General features: G+C 33.1%; 1 protein-coding gene across 2 annotated transcripts in view; it reads right to left on the bottom strand.

Moving 5' to 3' along the window:
- Positions 1 to 12651, bottom strand: part of LOC138314712 (transmembrane protein 198-like) — a 76620-nt gene that overhangs the window by 57388 nt on the left and 6581 nt on the right. For both annotated transcript variants that reach the window (XM_069255197.1, XM_069255198.1), the window contains one exon: positions 7603 to 7685. The gene's annotated coding sequence lies outside the window, so the exon portion shown is untranslated. The remainder of the gene's footprint in view (positions 1 to 7602; positions 7686 to 12651) is intronic.

The raw sequence follows: 12651 nt of genomic DNA, 5'->3' as shown, positions 1-12651 counted from the left end.
TACTCCCAATAGTTTCCATGATTTGTACCCTGGACCATTCCCAGACCTATAGAATTCTATATTTTTTATTTGGTTTGTTTGATGTGTAAAGTGTTCCTGTGGTTATAATTGGCTACAGCCAGTCTGGGAAGTCAACACAGCCTACCACAGACTTTTGTATATGTTTATAAACATGCTGAGTTGGCACGAGATCGCAGTACACCCAATACTCCCAATAGTTTCCATGATTTGTACCCTGGACCATTCCCAGTAGAGAGCACTAGTACTTTAACACAGATCAGTGTATACTCAAAGACAGCGATAATTTTAATCTTATTTATATCTTAGCATTAAATCACTATTGGATTGCTCTTTTTTTATTGCATCATCAAACCAGATATTGATATCTTAATCAATGAACCATCAAACCAGATATTGATGTCTTCATGACTGAAAATTCAAACCAGATATTGATGTCTTCATGACTGAAAATTCAAACCAGATATTGATGTCTTCATAACTGAAAATTCAAACCAGATATTGATTTTTCCCATTCTTCACAGGGATATCCCGTGGTTGCTAGGGAAAAGATATCTCTATCTTACACAGGGTGGTTTAAGGCAGCTCACACGCGCTAGACAATGACGTGACGTCCTCAATATAGTGGCGTAACTGCGGCGCACATTGTAGATGACGTCATCAATTTTGACGCATAACGACGTTCCTAAGATAATGGAGCAATGAAAAAACTGGAAACCAAGTGGAATTATCATACTTTTTTTCTACTAAGTATGGGAGAAAAAGAATCTTACATGGGTCTGTTAAGTGGACAGATATCTCAACCCTCGTGAAAGATTTTGACCGTCAACCCTCAGCAAGCCTTGGGATGACCGGCCAAAATCTTTCACTCTTGTTGAGATATCCCTGTCCACTTCACAGACCCATGTAAGATTCTATTAATCTTTATGACTGAACATTCAAACTACATATTAAGGTTTTTATGACTAAATATTCAATCTAGATATTGATGTCTCTGACTGAAATTCAAACCAGATATTGATATCTTTATGACTTGAAAACCTGGAATTATCAATATGAAGTTTGGTTTGGACCAACATACATTTAACATTGCATAAAGTTCAATTAATTCTGTGGAAATACAAGGGATAATATTTTAGGTGAGTACCCATTTATTCTAAGACCAGTGCATTAGATTAGATGGACTTGCCCCTGCAGCATCTCCTTCATTCAAATACTCTCTTCTAATTACAATATAATGCTGTCACAATTCATACTTTTGAAAACAATATATGTTCAGAGAAATGGATTACAGTATAAGAAAGTATTCAACAAGCCACATAGCCAAGCTCCCGTCCATTGACAGGAATGTTACAGAGACACGACATTAAGGAGCTTGGTCGACATGTTGGCCGGCGTCTTAGCCTCAGATTATCTGGTACACGTATCAATAGAAATATTCCTGTACATACCGACCCACATAAATGTCTTACTCCCTTCACTTTATTAAGCTTTAACCCTATGACATCTGTTTACAGATAGATCTCTGTAGTTTGTATATATTTACATATCTATTTATATTATCGTTTTTTTCTCTTTAACTCTATTTACATACTTTACAAATTAATTCTTGTTTTTAAGGATATAAACATCTTTTCAACTTACAGGGTCAAATGAGGACAGACATGTGCTAGGTATGTCGTGGCTGATTCTAAACTTTCAGAATGTGTAAACATTTTCAAAAAGACCTTGGCAACAGCCCAAATATATCTGAATTTGCTTTGAGCTGAATATTATTTCATAAGCAGACCATTAAATTTAGCAATAACTTCCATATAAAAAATTCAAAGTCTTAATTTTTCACACGGTAGGGAATATTAGTCACAAACTTTACTTTAGAGAACATCGTAATGGCTGACCTGGGATACGGTTCACAGTAGGTTTACCGGCCCTATCTTTCGTCAAAACTAAACAGCTTATCAATTATCTATATGCCTAAAGTATTTTTGATGCATCCAAGATTCATATACTGTGTAATTGACTTCTTACAGAATGTGCTGTTTCTTCAAACATTCAACGTCAGAAAATTAGAAATCATCCAGCAATTACAATGTATAGGGTACTAAAAGATGATACATCTTTTTCAAGATAGATGGCTCATTATATTGGAATCAAAGATTAAAAGTTGTTAAACCATCTTCAGTTTGGTCCTTTTTTCAGGCCTATGAATAGTTAAGTAAAATTTTGAAATGACATAAGTTCTTTTCACATCATTTTACCATCAATGGTAACGATGACACAGTGTTAAAAAAAAGTTATTGTACATTAGACTGTGTCCTAATATGGTTTTACTCGAAAATTGATCAGTCGATGCTATCTAGTTATTTCGATGTTCAAAGTGATTTAAAGATGTCAGATATTCTGCTAAAAGCTCTGAACCTCTAGGTTGTGTGTAATCAGAAGCAAAAATTGAAAAAATATATAAATAATATTCAGTATCTAAGTATATGGTTACACCTGCTGCACATTGTCAGCAAGACTCCAGTTAAGCACTGCCTATGTCATTTCAGCAGTCTAGACCAGCAATTAGCGGTATATGGTGCCAAAAGAAATCTGTTCACTGTAACTACTATATATACCCACTGAATTCCTAAATCAACACAGGTATGCTTTTATAGGTTTTTATTTTTTGTTCACCAGCTTCATTTTTAAGATTTCTGAAGAATGATACATTAATTGGCAATTACCAGTAAAAGCATATCTAAAAGGATAAAGCATTTTCAAATGTCTCAGGTAAATAATCTGACAACTGAAGATTACAAATTTTAACAAACTGGGAAACCCTTCATCCAAGCATGTTACAGGCCAAATATCAGTACCCTGGGCCTTCTGGTTCTTTAGAAGAAGTTGTTTTAACAATTTCAGACTTTTTGACCCCTGTGACATTGAATTAAGTTCAAGGTCATTCATTTGAACAAACTTGATAGCCCTTCATCCCAGCATGTCACAGGCCCAATATCAGGTCTCTAAGACTCTTAGAAAATAGTTATTCACAAGAAGTTGTTTAAAGGATTTTAGCCTATTAGACCCCTGTGACCTTGAATAAAGGTCAAGGTCATTCATTTGAACAAACTTGGTAGCCATTTATCCAAGCATGTCACATGCCCAATATCAGGTCTCTATGCCTCTTAGTTATTAACAAGAAGTCTTTTAAAGATTTTAGCCTTATTGACCCCTGTGACCTTGAATGAAGATCAAGGTCATTTATTTGAACAAACTTGGTAGCCAAACAAACTGGGAAACCCTTCATCCAAGCATGTTACAGGCCAAATATCAGTACCCTGGGCCTTCTGGTTCTTTAGAAGAAGTTGTTTTAACAATTTTAGACTTTTTGACCCCTGTGACCTTGAATGAAGTTCAAGGTCATTCATTTGAACAAACTTGATAGCCCTTCATCCCAGCATGCCACAGGCCCAATATCAGGTCTCTAGGCCTCTTCATTATTCGCAAAAAGTTGTTTAAAAGATTTTAGCCTATTTGACACCTGTGACCTTGAATGATCAAGGTCATTCATTTGAACAAACTTGGTTGCCCTTCATCCCAGCATGCTACAGGCCCAATATGACAACCCTGAGCCTTCTGGTGAAGGTCAAGGAAATTCATTTTAACAAACTTGGTGGCCCTTCATCCCAGCATGCTACAGGTCAAATTTAAGTGCCTTGGGCCTTTCGGTTTTTGAGAAGAAGTCATTTGAATGAAAAGTTTACGCACAGCAGACGGCGCACGACGTAGGACGGTGCATGATGACAATAGGTCATCCTGACCCTTCAGGTCTGATGACCGAAAAGTATACAAGAGCCCATAATGAAATTTTGATAGGCCATATCAAAATTCATAGATAAGCTATTAATTTAACAAGTTTTCATCTTAATTAATTCACATTTTATTTCTGTGTACATTTAACAGACAATAAATAATACACATTGTCGTACATATCTGCCAGGTTGCCCTGATGTGTGGTTTGACTATAAAATCACCCCCATCTTCACGTTCTCATGATTACTCCCAGAACAGCACACAACAAGGAAACAATTACCTCCATGCTAATCTACAAAAGATGTTTCTTTCCCTTTGTTTAATTTCCTCTCCTACAAGCCCCTGCCAATATAAACTAAGTATTGGCTAATAGTTTTGACTAAAAAAAAGAGAGAAAAATATTGGCACAGCCAAATGTTTTAGATAATGGTCACAGAACAAAGAAAACCAATTCCAAAACTCTTTTACATGACAATTTTTGCAAAGATTGTATTTCAAATTAAATTTAACAAGAGCCCAATAAGCCAAATTGCTCACCTGCTACCTAGTGATCATGGTGCATATATAGGCCTAAGATAGTCAATAAAGATTGTTCAATCTTTAACAAAATTAACTTTAATAAAGGTCAAGGTCATTCATTGAATAAACTTAGTAGCCCATCAACTCAGCATGGTACAGGTCACTTTAAGCTTCTTATGTTAATGACAAGAAGCTGTTAAAGGATTTCAGCCTTTTGGACAACCGTGACCATGAATGAAGATCAAGGTCATTTATTTGACCAAACTTTGGTAGTCCTTCATCAGGCATGCCACATGACCAATATTGGGTCTCTATACCCCTCATTTAATGACAAAAAGTCAATTTCAGCCTTTTGACCCTTATGATTTTGAATGAAGGCCATTCATTTAAACAAACTTAATAGATTTTCATCCTAGCATACCATAGGCCCAAGTTTAGTCTCTATGCCCCTTAGTTACATGTAGATTGGATGGTAAAAAAGTTGTTCAAAGATTTTAGCCTATTTGACTTCTATGACCTTGAATGCAGATCATGATTTTGTTTCTTCCCAGCATATTGTAGGCCTAACATTAGGTCTCTTGGCCTCTTATTTAATTGTAAAGAGTGCCAGAATGTAGTCATGCCTAATTACAAAAGAATTACACAATAGAACGTAATAAAACAATGAGACGTGAGAATGAGGTCAATACAAAAGGTAATGGTGTGGAACAGAAATAATCATGTTATATAATTTACAGGAAGGACTGCTTTAATACATAATGTAAAGCTAGCATTACAGTTTTAGTGTTTATCATGCCAAGGAAACCAATCTAATGAAACTTCTGTGGGAGCAAACTCAGACTTTGGCAGCAAAGTGCATAAAAAAGTTGTAGTATGACACGTCAGGTGATATGTATGTGCATGACCAAATACAATTAGGATTGTTTTTCTTTACCTGTTTAATTAATTTCTAATGAAACATAAGTGCATGTATGCACATTGTATAAATAACTTATATAAACTATAAAATATAAGTAAAATGACCAAATACATGATTTTACCAATGAAATCATTTCTGATAGACATTTTCTGTTTACTAAATGTGAATTTCATAAATTAATGAAAGATGTGTTTAACATAATTTTGTTGTTGAAAAGTGAAAATTATTCATTATATATGTCAATACACAGAAAAACCAGCTCAATCCCACAAAACTTAAACATTTATATCTTAAATTAAATAAAGAGAAAAGCAAATCAATAAAAATAAAGTCTAAATACCGGTATACCAAAGGAAACTATTACATCATGTACATGCATATTAAGACCCAATTTCTTTTTCAGAGAAATTGTAAAAAAGAAATACTTTAAAATAGATATGAGAAAATGATTTCAGCTTTACAATATTGCATGGTAATTCAAGCTAACAAAGGTTCTGACAACCTAATTAAATCATTTGATCGTACAATACCAATTAAAACGTTACCAGCAGGTCCAAATAGGTCACTCATTCTCCACTTCAGAACTACAAAACAGCTGATAGTCCTTTAGATGTTTGAATTGCCTGACAAAGTATTGTTTATAAATGGTTCTTATGTTTCATAACCACGATATTGATTGTATATATATATATATATATATATATGAGTGAATTGTATCACATTTGGTGTGTGTGGGCTTCCCTGTTTTGTTGATGCTGTCTTCAGTTCTGTTTTAAATATGTATAGTTACACTAGTAATCAATACAAAATGGGAGCAGTTGTATAATGTGTCTGTCGTAAACATTTGGAGAGTGGCCCGCCATCTACTAGAACTCCTACAGTCAATTTTGAATTCTATTCACCCAGCCTAAGGGATTGGTGTACAATCGAAACTGAATATAAATAAACAATCCTATCTATTAGCAGTGTTTACCATCCAGTACACTACAATCTGTAAAGTTGATCAATCACTTAGGACTATTTCTAGCTTTTTGTTACAGTTTTATGCCTCAATCAGTTGACAGTAAAAATTGTTTCCCTGAGATGCTGGTATTGACCAATTATGGATAATGTTGTTTTTACAGACAGTTGGATTAACAAATGTACCCCGATACTGTAAGAAAGACCTGTAAACACAAGAGAATCTGATCCAAGAATCAGATCTACAAAACAATATCATTTCATGCATCACCCATACCAATCCTGATTTGGGTTACACATAAATGTTTCAATGCTGAGGAAAGTTTGTCTCAGAATTTTCTCAGAAAAATGTTTCTCTGCCTCAGAATGTTTTTTTTTTTTTTGTTCTCTGATTAGCATCAAAACTTTTATATATTATTTGCACTGGTTTGTGCTTTATCCTAACCATTTTATACAAGATTGTTGTATGAATGATCAAATATCAGTCAATTCATATTTGTTATCAAAACTTAACCAATTTATCCTCAAATAAAATTATATCCAAAGCAACCACATGGGGAATTGATACATCAGAACTGTATCTGTATCAAATGGACAAATCTTTCATTCCAGTGTCCATGCAAGGTCCGGAATATATATATTGTTTCATTTAAATCGCACAATTGGTTGAATCTTACACACAGCAATAAACTAACTAACCAAAATTCTTTGGTTTCTAGCTAACAACTTTTTGTAGATACTGCTCAAAACATAAAACCATTCCTAAATTTGACATTTCCTGTAAAATTGCCATGGTAACTGACTGGAGATGAGATATAAAATCTAACAAATTCCTGCCTCAGCATAAAGGGATTCAAATTCAAATAAAAACCGTCAATACCTTAAACCACAGATAAAGGGAAATGAAATTGCGCTGACAGTTTTAGTCTGAAAGCAATTACATTTAATCCTGTATATGAAAACAAATCGGAGATTTAGATTTCAGATTATAATACTGCTAAATTTACTGACAAAATTAGTGGTTGACCTAATTCATCAAAATAGGGGACATTTTTGCACTATAGCAGATTCATTCCTTGTGATTTCGTGATCAAAATGAACACAAAAAAAGGATTATAATTACATGTCAGCTCATGCAAGTTCAAATTTCAGGGAAACTACATGTAGGTCAAGGTCACAGTTTTACTTCCTGTTAACCATTTACAGTTTAATATCATTCTAAGTATGCTTGTCCAGAATAGTGAACAAATGATGTGTGACAACATTTCAGTCATAATGCTCTTCATTGGTATAGTTTTGTTTATAATAAGTGCATAAATATTTCTAGCCAATTTAGATAAATGACTTTTCTGTAAATCATTGCTTGCCAAACTATACCTTTAATCCTTTACCTTTACTAATGTTTAAATGGAGACTCGGAGATGTAAACTGGTCTGAATCTTCAATCAGCTTTCAGATCCTCCACAAATCTACACTGGAAAGAGATAACAAATTACTATAATCACCTACTGATTAACATCTAATAATCTGTATAGAAATCTGTAGTAGGAATTATTTCAATTTGAGCAAGCCACACCCAATTAGGTTCTAATGTGTTCTCAGTGTACCAATAATAAGTGTATTACCCATTACATGTACATCTCAGTGGTGAGTCTACACAAATACAGTAACAGCATATAGCTTAAAATGTTTCTTGTACCAAACATTTACTTTTTTTCAAGGATTAATTCATACCTATATCACCAAGGAAACCTATTACTAACGGATACTTTGAATCATACTTGAACCTATTTCTTGATACATAAATGTTATACATATCTTCCTAAATGAAGTTGCTCATACTTAAAGTGAATGTCTTCAGTGAACAGAACTAAAATAAGTTAATACTGGCTGCAGCTAATTAGTCCGATGAGGGTTCTGATTTCACATGGATTCCATAAATATCTTTATCAGCTCAGTTTCTAAATCCAGCATATCCCAGTAAATCAGAAACACATGGCAAAACAAATCAATTAAAACTGTAGAGAAATTTATCAGAATTTAATGAAAAGAAAAGAAAGTGAAGTATCTAATTTCTGTTATAATAAATACTCAGTAGTTTGGGAGTGGGGATGGAGTGGGGTGGAGGAGGGGGAATCACTTGAATTTTAATCTTAGTGCTAGAGTACCAGTATACATTTACTTCTTAAAAAGATATCTATATATATACTTCCTACAATATATAACACTAAAAGAATAATATAGTAAGACATTCACATAATGATACTTTGTTTTGGTGTTGGAATTGATTTTCTCTATATGAAACAACCATTATTGAGATCTTTGAACTTTTGTCCAGAAAACAATCTGAACTTTCTATATTGACCAAAAAAGCATTGTGATAATATTGAATTTGATGGAACAACCTAACAGGGATATTGACCATTCACATTAAATCAGAAAAGCAATTTCAAACAAGAAGCCTATATCCATACTGGTATATGATGCTACTGTGTGTATTATGACAAGGATTAATACATTTGATGTAAGAATTATAGATAAGAAATACAGACCAGAAACTCTTGGCAGACCAATCTATACGATCCATACTATCAAGTGATATATATCAGACATGTTACATACTTACTCTACTGGAACGCTTGGTCACAACAATTAAATACTCATTGTTCTTTGGGGCATGCAGTGAAAAGCTCTGTTACTCTTTGCATTAATGGCCTCATCTCATTGATTTAAAATGTACTGTTGTATTGCTATGTCATTACTTTCTTAGTAGTAATAAAGGGTTACGTTTGAATATCCTGTATTTAGAAAATGAAAGCTCGTTTGTATAAATATCATATAAACTTGCCAATTTCTATATTGGGAGTAGAGATTTGTAATGTTATTCCTTGGCATTCTAAATAGCACTATAAATGGGTAAGAGTTCCACTATCACATGGAGACAACCTAAATATACCTGAGCCTCCCAAAATATACACATTCACACATACAATGCCTTGTATAGTGTATACAGGGGAGGCCTCCTTAAATTACCATAGATGCTAAGGACTTTAATCTACCAAACTAAACAATCATTGACATTCATGAGCTGAATAGATTTGCACCAGAAATGTTCCATCAGAAAATAATCCTAATGCACCTGCATTGTTTTATCTTGAATAAAATACATGTAATTTGGTTAATTGTCAAACAACAACTTCAAAGTCATTTCGGTTCAATTGGCTGCGGTTTCTTTCTAGAAAAACTAACTATTTCTAGAAAGTAAAAAACGATTTTACAGGCAGTATTTCTTTCAAGCTGCCAATTGAGAGGTGGGTATGATACACACTGGATTATGGTGGTTGGTATAGCAGACAGCTTGTACAATCTGTATTATTACACACAGGGAGAAGTCGTGTGAAGGTCATGATAATATACAATGGTTAAATCTGATTTAGATAACAACTGTATAATAGTAGACAGGATCTCTCCAGCTATCTACTAATAAGCTGGCATTATTAGTTTTCTATGATCCATGTAACCATATTATATGGCAGACAGATAGAATCTCTGTATTAATGTTCCCGCCATGTAAAAGTCAGATGTGCCTATTAATCTCCCGAGTAATATTGCTTAGCAGTCTGTCAATACAGAAATTCAACATGCAGTTATGAGAATCTTACTTATCAAATGTTCTTTTGAATCTTTCTTATTTTTCACAAAATCCTTTTAGACCATATCATTGTGCAACTTGAAGCTCCTATTGTTTTGTGGTAGAGATAACAATGAATTTCTTAACCTTGACCTTGAAAATTATGTCTGAAGGGTCTAATCTTTAACACCTTACATTAATCTAAGACTGTAATTGTGACCTTGAACTCAATATTCAAATGCAAGCGTTGACCTTAAATTAAAATCTCAAATTTTCCTAATTTAAATCAAGTTGAGCAGTCCTGTGTAGGACTCGACTTTGGGAATTTATTTCTATTTCAATGACCTTGAACTTGAAATGACTGTAAAAATGTGTGACTTTGATGCATACTATACTGTAGTAGTAAATACAAGGTACATGTATTGTACATAAAACTTGCTTGGTCTTTACATTTTACCCTTCAGCCAAAAAAAATTCTTGCACAATAAATCCTACCTGTCTTCAACTTGTAAAACTTTCACTGGTATATTAAAGCAATCAATTTCTAACATTCTTTTTTTAAGTCTATGTTTGGAGTTCTCTTGTTTCTGTTCATTTCTTTTTAAATGTTTTTTCTTTGTCTTTTGATACATTGAGAGCTAAACATATTGGAGAGTCAGTGTTTATACACATATATCTGGGCACCATACCGTAATTTATACAAATGTATTTAGTTCCACATGACAACACTCACAATAACCTTCTGCTCTTTCTCACAGCATCAATTGTTCAGCCGTTACACTGATACACCTATCAAAATGTTAATGTCCAAATTTAAATATCTAACTGCATTATATTTCAGTCAACTGACATTGAATACTTAAAAAAAGATCACATCCTTTGTGGGAAATCACTTATATTTTCATACATCTGATATTTAGTAATGGTATCAGTTTGGCTTTAAAAACTACCCATATTTTTATTTCCATGTCTCTGAGTACACATCTAGATATAGATTTTCATACTTTCATCCCAGAGTTTTTTTTACTAACAAGCTCTACCTACTTAGTTATATTTTACCCAATATCTTATTTCTTCAATGACGATTTTGCTATGTCATCAAAACTGACATGCATGTAGTATTTTTTTTTTGTGATTTACGACTTTGTTTTGAAAGGTGATTTTTTTTATTACCAGCTACATAACTATATAATTATACTACCACCTGAGAAAGAGAATTCTTCTTGAATGCATGAAGCTTCACTAAAAAGGTTTAACTTCTCAATCAACCCTCCATCTTTGAACTTCTAGACTTGATAACTTATAATTATAAACCTGCAGCTGCCGCTGACTTTGTGATAGCACAACGGTAATCTGTGCTCACTCTATGTATAGCATTTTGTGCATTTTACTAATGGCAGACACTAATAGCTAAAATAATAATAATAATTTTAATATTTTTCTAAGCCATTTGTTTACAGAAAAAAAGGTCAAGATACTGTAAGTACTGAACTGAAAAAGCATTGATGTAACAAAATTTTAGTTCAAAGAAGGCAAATATGTCATTAGTAACATTTTAGGGTGTGTATTTTCTTGCAAGTCCCATGTCATTATCAAGTTGGGTTAATTTATCTTCCAAGTATTCATTTAATTAATTTTGGATAAATTGTTGAGATTGCAGACAACCATTCCTCCTCATATCGAAAGATGAATTTAAAAATTATGAGAAGATTTTAAGAAAATGCTAGAAAATTTCCTTTAGATTTGAACTTTGAACCTATCTTGAATTCAACAAATATTTACAGTCAGTGTCATGTGACAGACCTACAGCTAATAACAATCTGCAGTAAAATGACAACAAGGGAAACATTAAGACTCCATTAAGAAGAAAGTATAATCTGACACATGGATATCCCTTGATGGCATTTTTACAAAGTTCATGGCTTATGCTGCAAATGTTGTTTACAGACCTCATTTATAAGGAACTATGTGCAATGCATATAATATACAAGTATTTTTTTTCCGATGAACTATGTGGTACAGATCTGTTACAGGAGGAAAGGGCAAAAGGCAATTAATTAGATAATTTTCAAGAGAAGAAATGAAATGACTAAAACTAAGGTTCAAATGTTCATTTAAATAATTGGTTACTGCATCAAAATCAAAACTGAATTGTTTTGAATTATGTTTATTCAAAAATACTTTAATACAAACATGAAATAACATCACAATACATTATTTTTTCTAGTTCTCTTCTGTGATACACACAATGTATTCAGGCATATTAGTAAGTAAAGAGCAGTTCTTGATACTTTGCTGCAATATTGAAGAAAAGTCATATCAAAGTTAGATTCAGTATGATACTGTCTCTATATAATGCATAAAATGGACACTGAGAATTCTTAACAGCATATTAAAACAACCATTCTCAAAATCAGTGTGTTATTTGTATACATTGACATGTACATTGGACCCTCGATAATCTGGACACCTTCGTTCCCAGCCTAAACCGCCCAGATTACAAATTTTCCGGACTGCCGAATTTCGTGTACCCTAGTCAATTTTGAAATTGTCATGTACAAGTTACTCCCCTTGACCTTGTAAATCAATGATCGGTTTTTATGTTTATGTACTAAAATAAATACTTTTTTTTGTTATGTTTTAAAGGTTTTTTTCCCCATTTAATTATGTTATGAATATGAAATTAACGTACATGTAATCACACATTATTGGCAACTTGTTGTTAATGTCACATTACTTACAACTGTTTATACATGTATTGGTAACAAGATCAGAAACAGTTGTAAAAACATTTGATAGAGGCATCAAC

Source organism: Argopecten irradians, chromosome 2 (assembly GCF_041381155.1).
Source record: "Argopecten irradians isolate NY chromosome 2, Ai_NY, whole genome shotgun sequence".
Lineage (NCBI taxonomy): Eukaryota > Metazoa > Mollusca > Bivalvia > Pectinida > Pectinidae > Argopecten > Argopecten irradians.
This window is presented reverse-complemented; position numbering and strand designations above follow the sequence as displayed.